The sequence below is a fragment of the Balaenoptera physalus genome, assembly GCF_965194825.1.
Source record: "Balaenoptera physalus genome assembly, chromosome: X".
NCBI classification, from domain to species: Eukaryota; Metazoa; Chordata; class Mammalia; order Artiodactyla; family Balaenopteridae; genus Balaenoptera; species Balaenoptera physalus.
In genome coordinates, this window is record NC_138903.1 from 32,190,109 (window position 1) to 32,204,759 (window position 14,651).

The 14,651-nt window shown below is 38.1% G+C and overlaps 1 long non-coding RNA gene and 1 pseudogene across 2 annotated transcripts in view; both read left to right on the forward strand.

Moving 5' to 3' along the window:
- Window positions 1–14,003, forward strand: part of LOC309652561 (melanoma-associated antigen B16 pseudogene) — a 392,313-nt pseudogene extending 378,310 nt beyond the window's left edge. The window contains exon 7 of the transcript XR_014268752.1: window positions 13,565–14,003. The product of XR_014268752.1 is annotated as a melanoma-associated antigen B16 pseudogene (transcript). The remainder of the gene's footprint in view (window positions 1–13,564) is intronic.
- The window catches only part of LOC309652666, an 857,026-nt gene that overhangs the window by 591,872 nt on the left and 250,503 nt on the right, over window positions 1–14,651 (forward strand). The gene's annotated exons all lie outside the window — the stretch shown is intronic.

A 14,651-nucleotide genomic window follows, 5' to 3' on the forward strand; every position in this document is an offset into this window, starting at 1 on the left:
CTATAAATATATGCATACATATATATCTCAATGTAAAACTTTAGTTCTCACTTGTTGTTTGAGCCCAAGCCTGCCAGATATATTCTCCTGGATATATCTCTCCAAAAATGATGTGAACAAACTCTAGATGAACAGAAACAAAATCATTATCTACTTCTCTGTTTCCAGTCTTTATTAATGGTACCAGCACTTTACAACTAACCTGGCTCAGAAATGTAGAGACAGGTTTGACTGATGCCTCATTGTATTGCCTCGAATGGCCTATAAGATGAACTCTCTATCTTTATTTGCTGTCTTTTTCTTACATTGATAATATCCTCATGTCGTAGCCATATTAAAATTCCCTAATGCACAATTGCTTTAATTGCTCTCCTGTTCAAACATCTTTTGATATCTCCCCACAGCCAATAACACCAAAAAATCAAATATGTACATTGTAGTCTGCCAGTTGAGCTTTTGCATAACATGACCATATTTGAACTGAATTGTCTCCTACTACTCTTCCATGCATACCCCCGAAGAGAACTATTCACGGTTTGACAAAATCACCCCAGACTTTTCCTGCTTCTGTGTACACTGTTCCTTCTGTCTCAAATGTGTCCCCTTTCATCAGTCTTTTATCCTTCAATGTCTAATTCATGTTTTATCTCCACTAGGAACCCTGTTCCATTTCTGTCTCAACTTTTTTTTTTTCTTAAAGAATCTGAGAGGGGAACAGCATTGATTTGTTTTTGTTTTTAATTAATTAATTAATTTATTTATTTTTTGGCTGCATTGGGTCTTCGTTGCTGTGCACGGGCTTTCTCTAGTTGCAGCGAGTGGGGGCTACTCTTCCTTGTGGTGCTTCTCATTGCAGTGGCTTCTCTTTGTTGTGGAGCACAGGCTCTAGGCACGCAGGCTCAGTAGTTGTGGCTTGCAGGCTGTAGAGCACAGGCTCAGTAGCTGTGGCACACGGGCTTAGTTGCTCCGCGGCATGTGGGATCTTCCCGGACCAGGGCTCGAACCCATGTCCCCTGCATTGGCAGGCGGATTCTTAACCACTGTGCCACCGGGGAAGTCCCTCTGTCTCAACTATTAATGGCAATTTGTACCTCTCCCAATGTTGGTTGTCACATTCTGATTTGTAATTAATGTTATTTTTTATTTTACTCCCCCAAACTATAAATACCTATAGGATAAGAACTATAGGAGCTATGTCTTTAAATATGCTTCCCAACTCCAAATTAATGCTTTAGAATTTTAACGAGTTGTTTCCATAATATTTTATAGGCATATTTAAATAATGTAGGCTCTTGACAATTTCAAAAATAAGTTAGGACTATAGCGTACTCAGTTTAATGTGTGAGTGTGTGTGTGTTTATATGCGTATGTGTGTCATAAACTGATTCTGAATGTCAATTCAAAAAGTGAAGCTACATATAGTGTTTTGAACAATTGAAATATTACTGTATGTATTATTTCTGAGTGTATAGCAAATGCAGTGTCAAGAAGGTAAAATGATTTGCAGCAAAGCTTCAAAATTAGAGTACTCAAACAACAAGGCTTCATTGCTGAGGTGAGCCTTGAAAAATCAGTAGGCTTTGGATAGGTAGAGCAGAAATTGGAGAAAAAGTCAGGGGAAAAAGGAAAGGCATGAGCAAAAGTACAGAAATGATAATAAATGACGATGGTCATTTTGAAAAGGAATAGGAGGAGCCTTGTCTGCTGACAACAGAGACTAAATGTGAAGGAGGAGGCGTGGTAAATAATGCTGGATGAATAGCATGACGTCACGTTTTAGAGGGCTTTGAAAAATGGTAGAGAGATTTGGACTTGATGTAATAATAATTTGTTATGCTTGTAAAATGACTTATAGTTTACAATGCACAATAGATTTTTTTCCATTTAAACTTTAATTTGTGACAGGCATTTTTGTTTGTTTGTTTGTTTTGGATTAACTTTTTTTTTAATACTTCTTTTTTTTTGCTTTTAAAAAAAGTTTTATTGAGATATTTTACATAGCATAGAATTTACCTATTTTAAGTGTACAACACAATGAATTTTAGTATATTTACAAAGTTATACAATCCTCTACCAGAATCTAATTTTAGAACAACTCCATTACTCTAAAAAGAAGTTTGTGCCCATCTAATCACTCCCTATTCCCACCTCTAGCCCTAGGCAGCTACTAATTTTCTTTCTTTCTTTCTCTATATATTTTCCTTTTAGGATATTTCACATATGTATTATAGATGAGGAACTAGAACCAGAGCAGTTAAGAACTGCTGAAAATCACGCAGCTAATAAAATGCAGGACACCTGACTTACTACTCAAAGTTATTTTTGTGTCTGCACCATGTTATCTTCTGCATTTTTAGGGAACAGATAGAAATAACTGGTATTTTAGGAAATGTGTTCTCTCTATATTGGAGGTAACTCTATTGGAAATATCCAGTTTACAGTATAGAGGCTAAAGATATTTTCTCTGTCTAAAACAAAATAGAGGTTAATGGGGCAGGAGAGTGAACACAAAGATGGTAGAAGTTGATGAATGAGATTTTCGTGGGGGGTATCATTTGGAAACAAGAAACAGTTTCTTGTGGTGGCTACTTCCGTGGTGATAGCAAAGCAACATTCCTCTGCATATCACAGTCAGAATGTGTAACTACGTTTCCTTTCTAGAATAGGGATTAATATCAAAAAGATAAACCCTATCCTGTTAAGAAAGCAGATATCAGCACTTAGGAGAGGAAGAAGGCATTCCATAAAATCTGTAAGTCAGATATCAGTGTGGCTTTGGTGTAGCATTGATAGAAAAAATAAAGGAAAATATTCCTAAAAGTTTATGAGACTTTTGCTGGGGTAAAATGTGTTCCTCTATATTGGAAAAGACAAATGAATTCTTCCATCAAACACTGAATCAAATGCAGGTAATGAGCCGTTGAAATATGAAGAGAGGGCAAAAGGGAGACAGGGTGCTCTGGGGAGCATAGATGAGTCAACTTTTTCACAGCAATAACATTGCTACCAGTGACAATAAGCAGAATGTGTCAGAGGACTGAAATGGCAGCCTGATATTGACAGTCCCTATCAGAGAGTTATAGCAATAAAATGGATTAAATAAATAAAAGTAAACAAGATAAAAAGATATTTTAGTGCCTCTAGAATCAATGAGTGGGCTTGTTTGGTAACTTTTTTTTTTTTGGTTTTTTACTTGTTAGTTTTTTAAAACTTTTAAAAATGAAAATACATGTCTAGAGAATAAAATAAATGAGTATTAAAATTATTATAGGGAATACGGAATTTAAAGTTACTCTTACAAGCCAATTTTTAAGGAAGAAAGAACATAACAATAGGGGTGCACTGTGTGTTGTTTTCAGATCAATAATTTTATTTTCTAATTTCTTATTTAAAAGATGGGGCTCGCATAAAATACCAGTAGCTGAAACTTTCTGAGGCTATTATCAAAAGTGACAGCAATAATAAAGTCACTTCTGATACATTTTAATAGAAGAAGAGTCACAGTTGGAAAAACTGTCAGGCAATTTTGAGATCCTGCGCTTTTTTAAATTATTTATTTATTATTTATTTATTATTTTAATTTTTGGCTGTGTTGGGGCTTCGTTTCTGTGTGAGGGCTTTCTCCAGTTGCGGCGAGTGGGGGCCACTCTTCATCGCGGTGCGCGGGCCTCTCACTATCGCGGCCTCTCTTGTTGAGGAGCAGAGGCTCCAGACGCTCAGGCTCAGTAGTTGTGGCTCACGGGCCCAGTTGCTCCACGGCATGTGGGATCCTCCCAGACCAGGGCTCGAACCCGTGTCCCCTGCATTGGCAGGCAGATTCTCAACCACTGCGCCACCAGGGAAGCCCGAGATCCTGCTTTTTAAAGCATAATCCTTGACCTGAAATTCTATGAATTAACTACTTTTCAGCAGCTATGCACCAAGTTACTAAGCATTTAAAGCATATTGCACAATTTCACTGAAAATCAATCCAGTTTATCAGTAGCCTTTCTTCATTGATTATTTTGACTGATAATGACTAGAAACAGTGTTAATATGTGATAGCATAAAGAAAGATAATTTTCATTATTTGATACAAACATGTCAAAAAGCATCAATAACTATAATCTCTGAATGAGTTCATGTACTTTTTCCCCCCCTGGATCCTGAAGTGTGTGCTAAGATAATCAATTCCATGATTACATCTTTTGTATCCTAGATGCCAGACGTTGGCAATTTAAAAGGCAGATCCTAAAATATGATGAATTACTGACCTCTGACATGGCATTTTCGTTGTCTCAAGATAAACAGTATCTAATAGGGATACTAAAAATTTGTTATTTAGAGGAATAATCTCTGATCCATCTTTCAGAAATCGCTATCAGCATATAAGGAAAAATGGTAGGCTACAGTTTCTAACCTAATATAAAGTTTTTTTGATGAACTACATTTTGGGAGAAGATGAATACATTCAGAGTTACTGACATAAAACTAGTAATAGCTTACATCTCAGTAGTATAGATGTGGGGAACATTGCTGTGTGCACTCAGATACCACTTCAGTGAAGGACTTAATGCCCCAACTGGTAAAAGTGCTGTAGAAAGAATGTCTTTGGCTGTTAGTCCCTTAAGGAATTGCCTCAACTGCAGAGAACGACCTCCTCTAAGGTTGCATCCCTTTCCAGATTGATCTACATCAAATATCAGGTCAATATAAGGGTGTAAATTCCTGGCCATATCAGCCCTACTCCAGACAACTCTAAAGGTATATTCTAGCAGCAGAGATCCTCATGAGGTTGGTCAAAGTTGTCTTTGGGACTGCGTTGCAGCCTAACTTCTTCCTTTATCTGGTCCTGCTTCCTTACCTTTACTTACACGTGTCTTGAGTCTAAAGGTACTCCTTACTATCTCCTGCACGGTAAACCCCATCTCAGTATCTGCTCTCCACAGGACTCAACTCACAGCAATTGTCATTAAAAAATAAACCTTATCTTCCTCAAGAATTAGCTAATTACCTTAATAACTCAAGCACAAATTGAAATACTTTTTTCTTTCTTCTATATGTGAGAAAAAATTTATGTGATTAAAAGTTTAAACCTGGGCTTCCCTGGTGGCGCAGTGGTTGAGAATCTGCCTGCCAATGCAGGGGACACGGGTTCGAGCCCTGGTCTGGGAAGATCCCACATGCCGCGGAGCAACTAAGCCCATGCGCCACAACTACTAAGCCTGCGCTCTAGAGCCCGCGAGCCACAACTACTGAAGCCCGCGTGCCTAGAGCCCATGCTCCGCAACAAGAGAAGCCCGCGCACCGCAACGAAGAGTACTCAGCCATAAAAAGAAACGAAATTGAGTTATTTGTAGTGAGGTGGATAGACTAGAGTCTGTCATACAGAATGAAGTAAGTCAGAAAGAGAAAAACAAATACTGTATGCTAACACATATATATGGAATATAAAAAAGTAATGGTTCTGAAGAACTTAGGGGCAGGACAGGAATAAAGATGCAGACGTAGAAAATGGACTTGACACAGGGAGAGGGAAGGATAATCTGGGAAGAAGTGAGAGAGTGGCATTAACGTATATACACTACCAAATGTGAAATAGATAGCTAGTGGGAAGCCGCATAGCACAGGGAGTTCAGCTTGGTGCTTTGTGACCACCTAGAGGGGTGGGATAGGGAGGGTGGAAGGGAGGTACAAGAGGGAGGGGATATGGGGATATATGTATATGTATAGCTGATTCACTTTGTTATATAGCAGAAACTAATACAACATTGTAAACAATTATACTCCAGTAAAGATGTTAAAAAAAAAAAAAAGAAAAAGTCTAAACCCAGGGTTAATTTGAGAGTATGATTCATTGAAAGCATCGAGATGAAAGAATAATCTGGCCCTGTGGTTGATTCATAATTTTAGCAATTATTTGGAAATGCTGAGCAAACACTTGCTGGAGTGTATTTATTTTGTTATATATTGAGAAATACTACCCTGATACAGTTATGAAAGTAATTGGCTTTATCGAGGAATCATAGCCCTTAAAATCTCTTGGGTATTAGTTTTCTGTTGCTATGTAACAAATTACCACAGTTTTACCAGCTTAAAACCAAATGCATATATTGTCTCACAGCTTATGTAGGTTAGACGTCCAGGCATATTTTAATTGGGTCCTCTGCTCAGGGTTTCACAAGACTGAAATTAAGCTGTTGTCTGGAATGCAGTATTATCTGGAAATGTGACTAGCAAGGAATCCATTTCCAAACTTATTTAGGCTGTTGGCAAAATTACTGCCATGTGGTTGGAGAACAGAGTCCCCATTTTATTGCTCATCGTTGGCTGGGTACCACTCTCAGCTGCTATAGATTGCCTTCAGGTCTTTGCAGTCTGGCATCTCCACAGTCTGATCACAACATGGTATTTGCTTATTTAAAACCAGCAGAAGAATCTCTCTTATTTTGAATCTTTCTTGCTCTGAATTCCTCTCTTGAAGGAAGACCTAGATCCTCTTTTAAAGGGCACCAGGATTGAACAGTGTGGAGGTTCCTTAAAAAACTAAAAATAGAACTACCATACAACCCAGCAGTCCCACTACTGGGCATATACCCTGAGAAAACCATAATTCAAAAAGAGTCATGTACCAAAATGTTCATTGCAGCTCTATTTACAATAGTCAGGGCATGGAAGTAACCTAAGTGTCCATCGACAGATGAATGGATAAAGAAGATGTGGCACACATATATAAAATGGAATATTACTCAGCTGTAAAAAGGAATGAAATTGAGTCATTTGTTGAGACGTGTATGGATCTAGAGACTGTCATACAGAGTGAAGTAAGTCAGAAAGAGAAAAACAAATATTGTATATTAACGCATATATGTGGAACCTAGAAAAATGATACAGATGAACCAGTTTGCAGGGCAGAAATAGAGACACAGATGTAGAGAACAAACATATGGATACCAAGGGGTGAAACTGGCGGGGGTGTAGTGGTGGTGGGATGAACTGGGAGATTGGGATTGACATATACACACTAATATGTATAAAATAGATATCTAATAAGAACCTTCTGTAAAGAAAAATAAATAAAATTTAAAAAAATAAAAAAATAATAAAAGTGAGAACATTATGTATATGGAGTTGCGGATGCCAAAATTTTTAATACATTAGTATCTTAACATAAAGTTTGTTGCTGCATAGAATATTTCTTGATAAATTTGAATAATATACTTTTGGGGATTAATAAATGAAACTATCTGCAAGGGCCCATTGGAAATAATAACCTATAAATATTCTAATTTTAAAGCCTGAATTGTGTGCATTTCAATTAAGTTTCAACTGATTTTACATTAAGAGAACTATATTTTACATCTATATATATTTATCTTTCTATTTATATGATGTGATGTGCTAGATATGGTAGTAGATGACGCTAAGCATAAAATGAAGTTCAAAATAGACCAGGGGTATTTCATTTTCTCATATTATTAGAAGGAATGACTTACAGTGTTGGAGTCACAAAATCAGTTAGTAGAAAGTCGACCATATCATTAATCCAATACACTATGTGCTAATAAGCAATACAAGGTTTACTTTATAAAAATAAAGTTAAAAAAATGAAATAAAACGTCTTATATGCCTTTCAGCTAGTTATCAGAGAGATTCACCTTTCCCACCACTTCACCTATCGGGTTCTAAATGTAATCCTGTTACTCATAAACACTTCTCCAAGCCCTCTGAGATGTCAGTTGGACAGACAACTGTGGGCAGTGACAACCAGGCAGCCTGTTGCCAGAGAAGAAGAATGATACTCCTGCTCTGGGGGTTCCTGGTGTGGTGCCCTTGGAGCAGTATCACTGTGTAATTTCCCTGTTCGTTAGCCCTGGTCCTGGAGCAAAATGACTATGGGAGAGGAAAAGAGATAGGGAATATATAAATAACTTGTGTGATATAGAAGTGTGGTAAATAAATATGTATACTTACTTGACCTCTATTATTGCCCTTTTTTAGTCTGTGCTTTTGGAAGGGGGTAGGGGGCAGAAGATAAAGACATAACACTTGGGATTTTCAGACATGTCCATGGCAGCAGGCAGGGTTTCCAGCAGAGCTTCAGGTCCTCTGGCCCGTCCAATGCTCTGGGGCCTAGCCAGTCACTGTGAATCTCACACACACACACACACACACACACACACACGATGCCAGCCACTCCCTACTTTTATTAACCCCTCCAAATCATAGTTCTTATACTGATATTTAACATTCTTTAATCAAATTATAAATAAAAAACAATCACTCCCACGCATGCATTTTGGGGAAGGAAATATTTTCCTCTACCATGTTTGGCTCAAATAGTTGGGAGCCTGAGGACAAACTGACCATAGAGAGATTAACAGGAGAAAAGACAAGGTTCATAAGGTTCATTTACATGTGCACATAGGGGTTGCTCAGTAATGAGCAGTTTTGATGAACAATGAGAGATAAAGTTCCATATGCCAGTTTAACAAAACTCTGAGGTAAGGCTTCAGTGGGAAATGTAAAAGCTTCTGTTGGGCTTTTTGAGGCTAATGCACAGCTTAATTCGCACTTCCCAGTGCTAAAAGTCAGTCTTTGCCCATTCAGGAAACTGCCTTGGGGTCAGGGGGGAGGGATATGGCAATAGTAGCTGCATTTTGGGGAGACTCTCCTTAAGTTTAGATGATGCTTCTTTAGTGGCTGATGATGATTTAGATATTTTCAGTTTAAAGTAATTTTCGTACCACTTTGGTGGACTATGAATCCCACTATTTCCCCCATCTGAAATTTCTCTAAAAGTCTCAAAACAAGTTGCTGGATGGATTGCTGTGGAGAGAAGAATTGGGTTGGAAGTTAGGAAGTAAGAGATCTGTAAAGGGCAAGACGAATAGAAATTAGAACAAGGAAATAGGAAGAAAAACAAAGATTAATGATTGGAATCGACTGTAAAACAAGTTTCTGAGTCTATATATTGCAGGAAAGAGTGGGGCATGAGAGGATGGTCACATCCCAGGTCTCAGTAAGTCCCTGGGACAGGCCAACAGGTGTGGGTTCTTGGCTTCATGCAGGAAAGAATTCAAGAGCTAGCCATAGTAAAGTGAAAGCAGGTTTGTTTAGAGAGATGCACATTCCATAGACAGAATGCGGTCCATCTCAGAAAGTGAGAACAGCCCTGGGATGAAACACACTCCACAGACCGAGTGTGGGCCAACTCAAAAGGCAAGAGGCCCCAAAATATGGGGTGGTTAGTTTTTATGGGCTGGGTAATTTCATCGACTAATGAGTGGGAGGGTTATTCCAACTATTTGGGGGAATGGGAAGAGATTTCCAGGAATTGGGTCAGCACCCACTTTTTGACCTTTTATGGTTAGCCTCGGAACTGTCATGGCGCCTGTGGGTGTGTAATTTAGCATATGCTAATGTATTCCAATGAGCATATAATGAGGCTCAAGCTCTACTGGAAGTTGAATGTTCCTCCATCTTAGACCTGGTTATTTCTGACCAGTTTATGTTGTGTCCTCAAAAACTATGTCATTCTTTTAAAGATTGTGCCCTGCCTCCTTCCTGTCTCACGTAGGGAAGCCAGTTGAGAAGATATCTAGATGTTGGGCTTGAAACATCTTTAAATGGTGGAGTGAGGCATCAGTGTCACAGTCATGGTTATTTCCCAGAGCAGAGCATGGAAGATGTGGATGATCTGGTGAACTTCTTAAGTGGCCCAAACTGTTGTGCTGGGAAGTCATTTGAAGTCTAGATTGCCTTGTAGCTGCCCTTTGCCTGAAGGCCTACAAACTGAAGCTACATGACTTGATATAAACTTCAAATGACCCAGTAAGGATCTGGGCAGTTAGATTTCAGTTTTTAGTGACACCAAGTCAGGAGAGTGGGAGGAAAAATTAGAATCAATTAATTACTGACAGAATGTTGCTGAACGCAAGTTCATGGGCTCTTTGCACAGTGAGGCCAAACAAACAGAAATGTCGGAGTTTGGAGCAGAGAAGGGTTTATTGCAGGCCAAGCAAGGAGAACGGATGGTTCGTGCTCAAAAGACCTGAGCTACCAGATGGTTTTCAGGGAGAAGTTTTTATAGGCAAAATTTGGGGTGCAGGCTGCAGGGTGTGTGACTTTCTTCCTATTGGTTGGTGGTGAGGTAACAGGGCGGTGCTCCAGGAATCTCATGCTCAACCTGAAGTTACCATCCTCCACCTGAGTGGGGTCCTTAGTTCCTGCAGAAGAACTCAAAGATATTATGTGTATCCCTTGAGGAGGAACCAGGACCCTGCCCCATCTCTGCACTGTTGTTTCTTGTCTGCTCCTCCTTTGTTTCTGTGTCCCCTCCCTTCCCTAATTAGCAACTGTGTGAATCTGCATAGGGAAGGTCTAGGAGGCTGGAGCCTTTTTCCTGCAAACCAAAAAAATGGGGACACGGAAAGGCTTTTGTACCTAGGAGGGCCCCACAGGGTCTTGCTTAGTTTCAAAACTGCACAAGACAGCAAGATTAAAATGAAAGATTGTGGTGATCATTTTGTAATGTATTGAAATATTGAATCACTATGTTGTGCACCAGGAACTAACATAGTGTTATAGGTCAATTATACTTCAAAAACAAACAAACAAACTCATAGAAAAAGAGATAAGATTTGTGGTTACCAGAGGCAGGGTGGAGGAGGGGGAATTGGAAGAAGGTGATCAAAAGGTACAAACTTCCAGTTATAAGATAAATAATGCCAGGGATGTCATGTACAACATGATACATATAATTAACACTGCTGTATGTTATGTATGGAAATAGTTAAGGATAAATACTGAAAGTTCTTATCACAATGAAAGGTTTTTTTCCTTTATTATGTATCTATATGAGATCATGGATGTTCACTAAACTTATTGTGATAATCATTTCATGATGTATCTACAACAAATCATTATGCTGTATACCTTAAACTTATACAGTGCTGTATGTCAATTATATCTCAATAAAATTAGAAGAAAAATAAGGATTATAATATATACAGTAATATTCATTAGATAGTGATTTAGTTTTTAAATGTGTGTTCTTATTTGTCTTCTGAGACAGCATGGTATTGTTGTTAAGAGCAGGCTTTAGGGTCAGACAGACAAACTTTGAACCCTGATTTTTATGATTCTTGGTTTTGATATACATAATAACTTGAATGAATCTCAAGGGTGGTATGTTTAGTTGTAAAAAGCTAATCTTAAAAGATTACATAGTATATGATTCCATTTATATGACCTTCTCAAAAAGACAAGAGTATAGAGATAGAGAATAGATTAATGGTTTCTAGGGATAGGTAGGCAGTTACTGGGTTGGATTGGACTGTAAAGAGTAAGCATGAGAGAATTCCTCTGTGGTAATAAAATAGTTAAGTTACTGAACCAAAAACTTGGGTCTGCTTGCCCTCGTGCAGTAAAGCTAATCTGCTGACACCGGGTTGTGGTGAAGGAAAGTGCAGTGTTTATTGTAAGGCATCATACAAGGAATCCAGGACAGCTAATGCTCAAAAAGCCCAAACTCCCCAATGAGTTTTAGGGAGGCCTTTTTAAAAGCGAGGTGAGGGAGGGAAGTCACTAGTACTCAATCACCTCATACACAATTCTCTGATTGGTTGATGGTAAGGTAACAGGGTGGTGTCACAGGGGTTTGGGGGCTAGGTCCTCATGGTCATCAAATAGTTAAATTCTTCCATTTTGTGAGGGTTTTAGCATCTGTAAAACAACTCAGGAAGTGTGCATCAGATACTATTATCTAGGTACTTCAGAGAGGAACTAAAGCAGAGGACATGGAGGGGCGGGAAGGTCCCATAGGGTCCTGCTCTGTTACAGTTCTGTGTCTCTGTTGTGGTTGTCATGAAACAAATCCATATGTGAGTTCAAATTGACTAGAAACACACGTATACACTCACAAACAAATGCGTGTACAAAATGATGAAAATGGGATGAAGTCTGTAGTCCAGTTAATGGTATTTTACCAATGTAAATTTCCTTGTTTTGGTATTGTACTACAGTTATACAACATGTCACCATTGGGGACAACATTAGGGTAAGAGTTCACAGGACTCTACTATTTTTGCAACTTCCTATGAGTCTATACTTATTCTAAAATGAAGCTTAAAAAATGTGAGAATTATAAAACAATTGAAAATTTGAACACTAAATGTGTATTTTATGTGTTAATACTAAGTAATTGTTAATTTTTAGGTATGATATTGGTTATGGTTGTGATTTTTGACTTTTAGAGATTAGGAAATATTTGCAGGTGATAGGATGTCTGGGATGTTCTTCAAAATCATATGGAAGGTAGGGAAGGGAGTGGGTATCTGAAGCAGGATTGGCCATGAGTTCATAAGTATTCATACTGGATGATGAGTGTTTGGAGATTAATTATTCTATTTCTGCACATATTTGGTTTTCCATAAAAAAATAGAATCAACAAAATAGTAATTCCTTAAACATGTTTCAGTCTCAATTTTCCCCACGTAAGCTTTTTTCAAATTGTTCAACTTCAGACTAACTGCAAACGTCATGTTCTCAGTCAATACCATATACCAACTTATTGTCTCACAGGAAACCTTCAGTTCTGCTGCCGGTGATTTAATTGTCATATCAATACAGGGAAACCAGGAACATATTTTATTAATAAATCCTCATAAGTAGTTAATTTTAGAAATGTCCATTGTGTGTTAGATAAAATAAACATCATTTTAGTTTGCAAATCTATCTTTAAGAGATTATTTAAGCTCCTTAGAAGGAAAGTATATCCTCTTTTCTTAACCAGCAAGTACAACATGATCACTTTAAATCAAGTATCAGTGCAGGCAAAGGGCTATTTGCAACAAGGCTCCAGAAGTTTTATATTTTTATTACCTGGTTTGTAAGAACTCTTAGAAAGATGAAAAACAGCAATAATTTTCTCAAGCTATATTCAACATTTTTCTTTTCTCTGTTCATGAAAACAGTAACAACATATATTTCTGCCCATGACACTGCCTAATTAGTGTCTAACAGTTTGGTAATCACTTTGGCACCAAGAGTTATATCTTGAAACATGTCTTTTGTGCCTATGCTACTGAAAGTAGACACAGGCAATAGGTATCTTTTCAGAATTAATTTGAAACTTATCTTTAACCTAAAAGTTCTTAGTAGAATATATGTGGGAAATTTTATACAGAAATTTTGCCCACTTGTGGAATCTGCAAAACTGTATTTTCCTTTGCTATTAATGAAATGATAGTTTAGCAGACTTTTATATTAATGGCTCATTTTATACTTATTATTTCAATTCAAAAAAATTTAATCTTATATTTAATTTTCCTCAACATTTCAGACTCAATTTTTTGCTTACAATACCCTATGCCTTAAAAAAAGATTCCAAAATCTATATCTCAAATCACCTATACTTAAAAAAGTCCTTGAAAACATATGTTATAGAAAGATAATATTTTAATATTAAACCTTTCCCCCCTAGTTTAATGCTTTTAGTGACATCAAACATCCTTGACTATTGCCTTTATAGAAGTCCCCTGTATTACTAATATTGCTTTGTATTTTCTATTGTACATTCAAGGTTTAAAACCCACATTGATGAGCATTCCTTCTGTGTCAAATGGAAGAAGTTCTCCAACCTGAGGCTTTACCAAAACTCCAGATCGCTACCAGGTAGGAAGTTTGTGGTGAATTGCTCAGCAAGTCTAGAAAAAAAAGTGTAAATATTGACCTGTTAGATTTGGTCATTACCCCATTCTCTTTGTGAGACCTTGATGACTGGAGACTGTATCCTGCTGCAATAGCACTTAGCAGCTGTGAGCCTGATACTTGTTACTGATGCTGAAAATTCAGCCTCTGTGCATCAGTGCCAAGTTGAATATTGGAGACAGAGTTTTGGGTGAAGTAGAAGAGAATAGCTGTATTGCTGTGCCAGGCAAAGGGGACCACAGCAGGCTTGTGCCCTCAAAACTGTGTGTCACAGCCCAGGGGGATTTGGTGAGGAGTTTTATAGCAGTGGCTCAAGGGCGCGGTTACTGATAAAGATCAGGGTGTGTGCAGGGCCTGCACTTCTTTAATCTGGCCTCAGGGGGTCTCCTGATGAGCTTCTGTGGTTCTCGAGGTTATCCAACTCTGACCTTCTCTCTGGAATGAACAATGCTTCATCAAGTAGTTAACATCTTCCATTTGTTGGGGGTTTTTAGTTCTGCAGAAGAGCTCAAAGTTTTTGTTATGTGTATCCCTTGAGGTGGAACCAGGATCGTGTCCCAAGGCTGCACTATAGTTTCTTGACTGTTCCTCCCTTGTCTCTGCATCCCCTCCTTTCCCTGATTAGCAACTGTTCAAACATGCCCTTTGGAACTCAGGAAAGGTCATGGAGGCTGGAGTCTATTCCCTACACACAAGAAATAGGGGACAAAGAAAGGCTTCCATGCCCAGGAGCCCCACAGGGTCCTGCTTGGTTTCATTACTTTATGGGATACTTACAGAATAACAGTCAAGAGGCATTTTTTTAAATTACTGAAAAGTGTTATTCTTCCCAGAGTAACAAAATGGAATCCTAAAGATTCTTTCACGTATTTATAGTGTACAGAGAAAAAATGTCCCTGTAAAAGAGGGAAGAACTCAATGTCCTATATGAAAATTCAGTCATTTGTGAATTCATATAT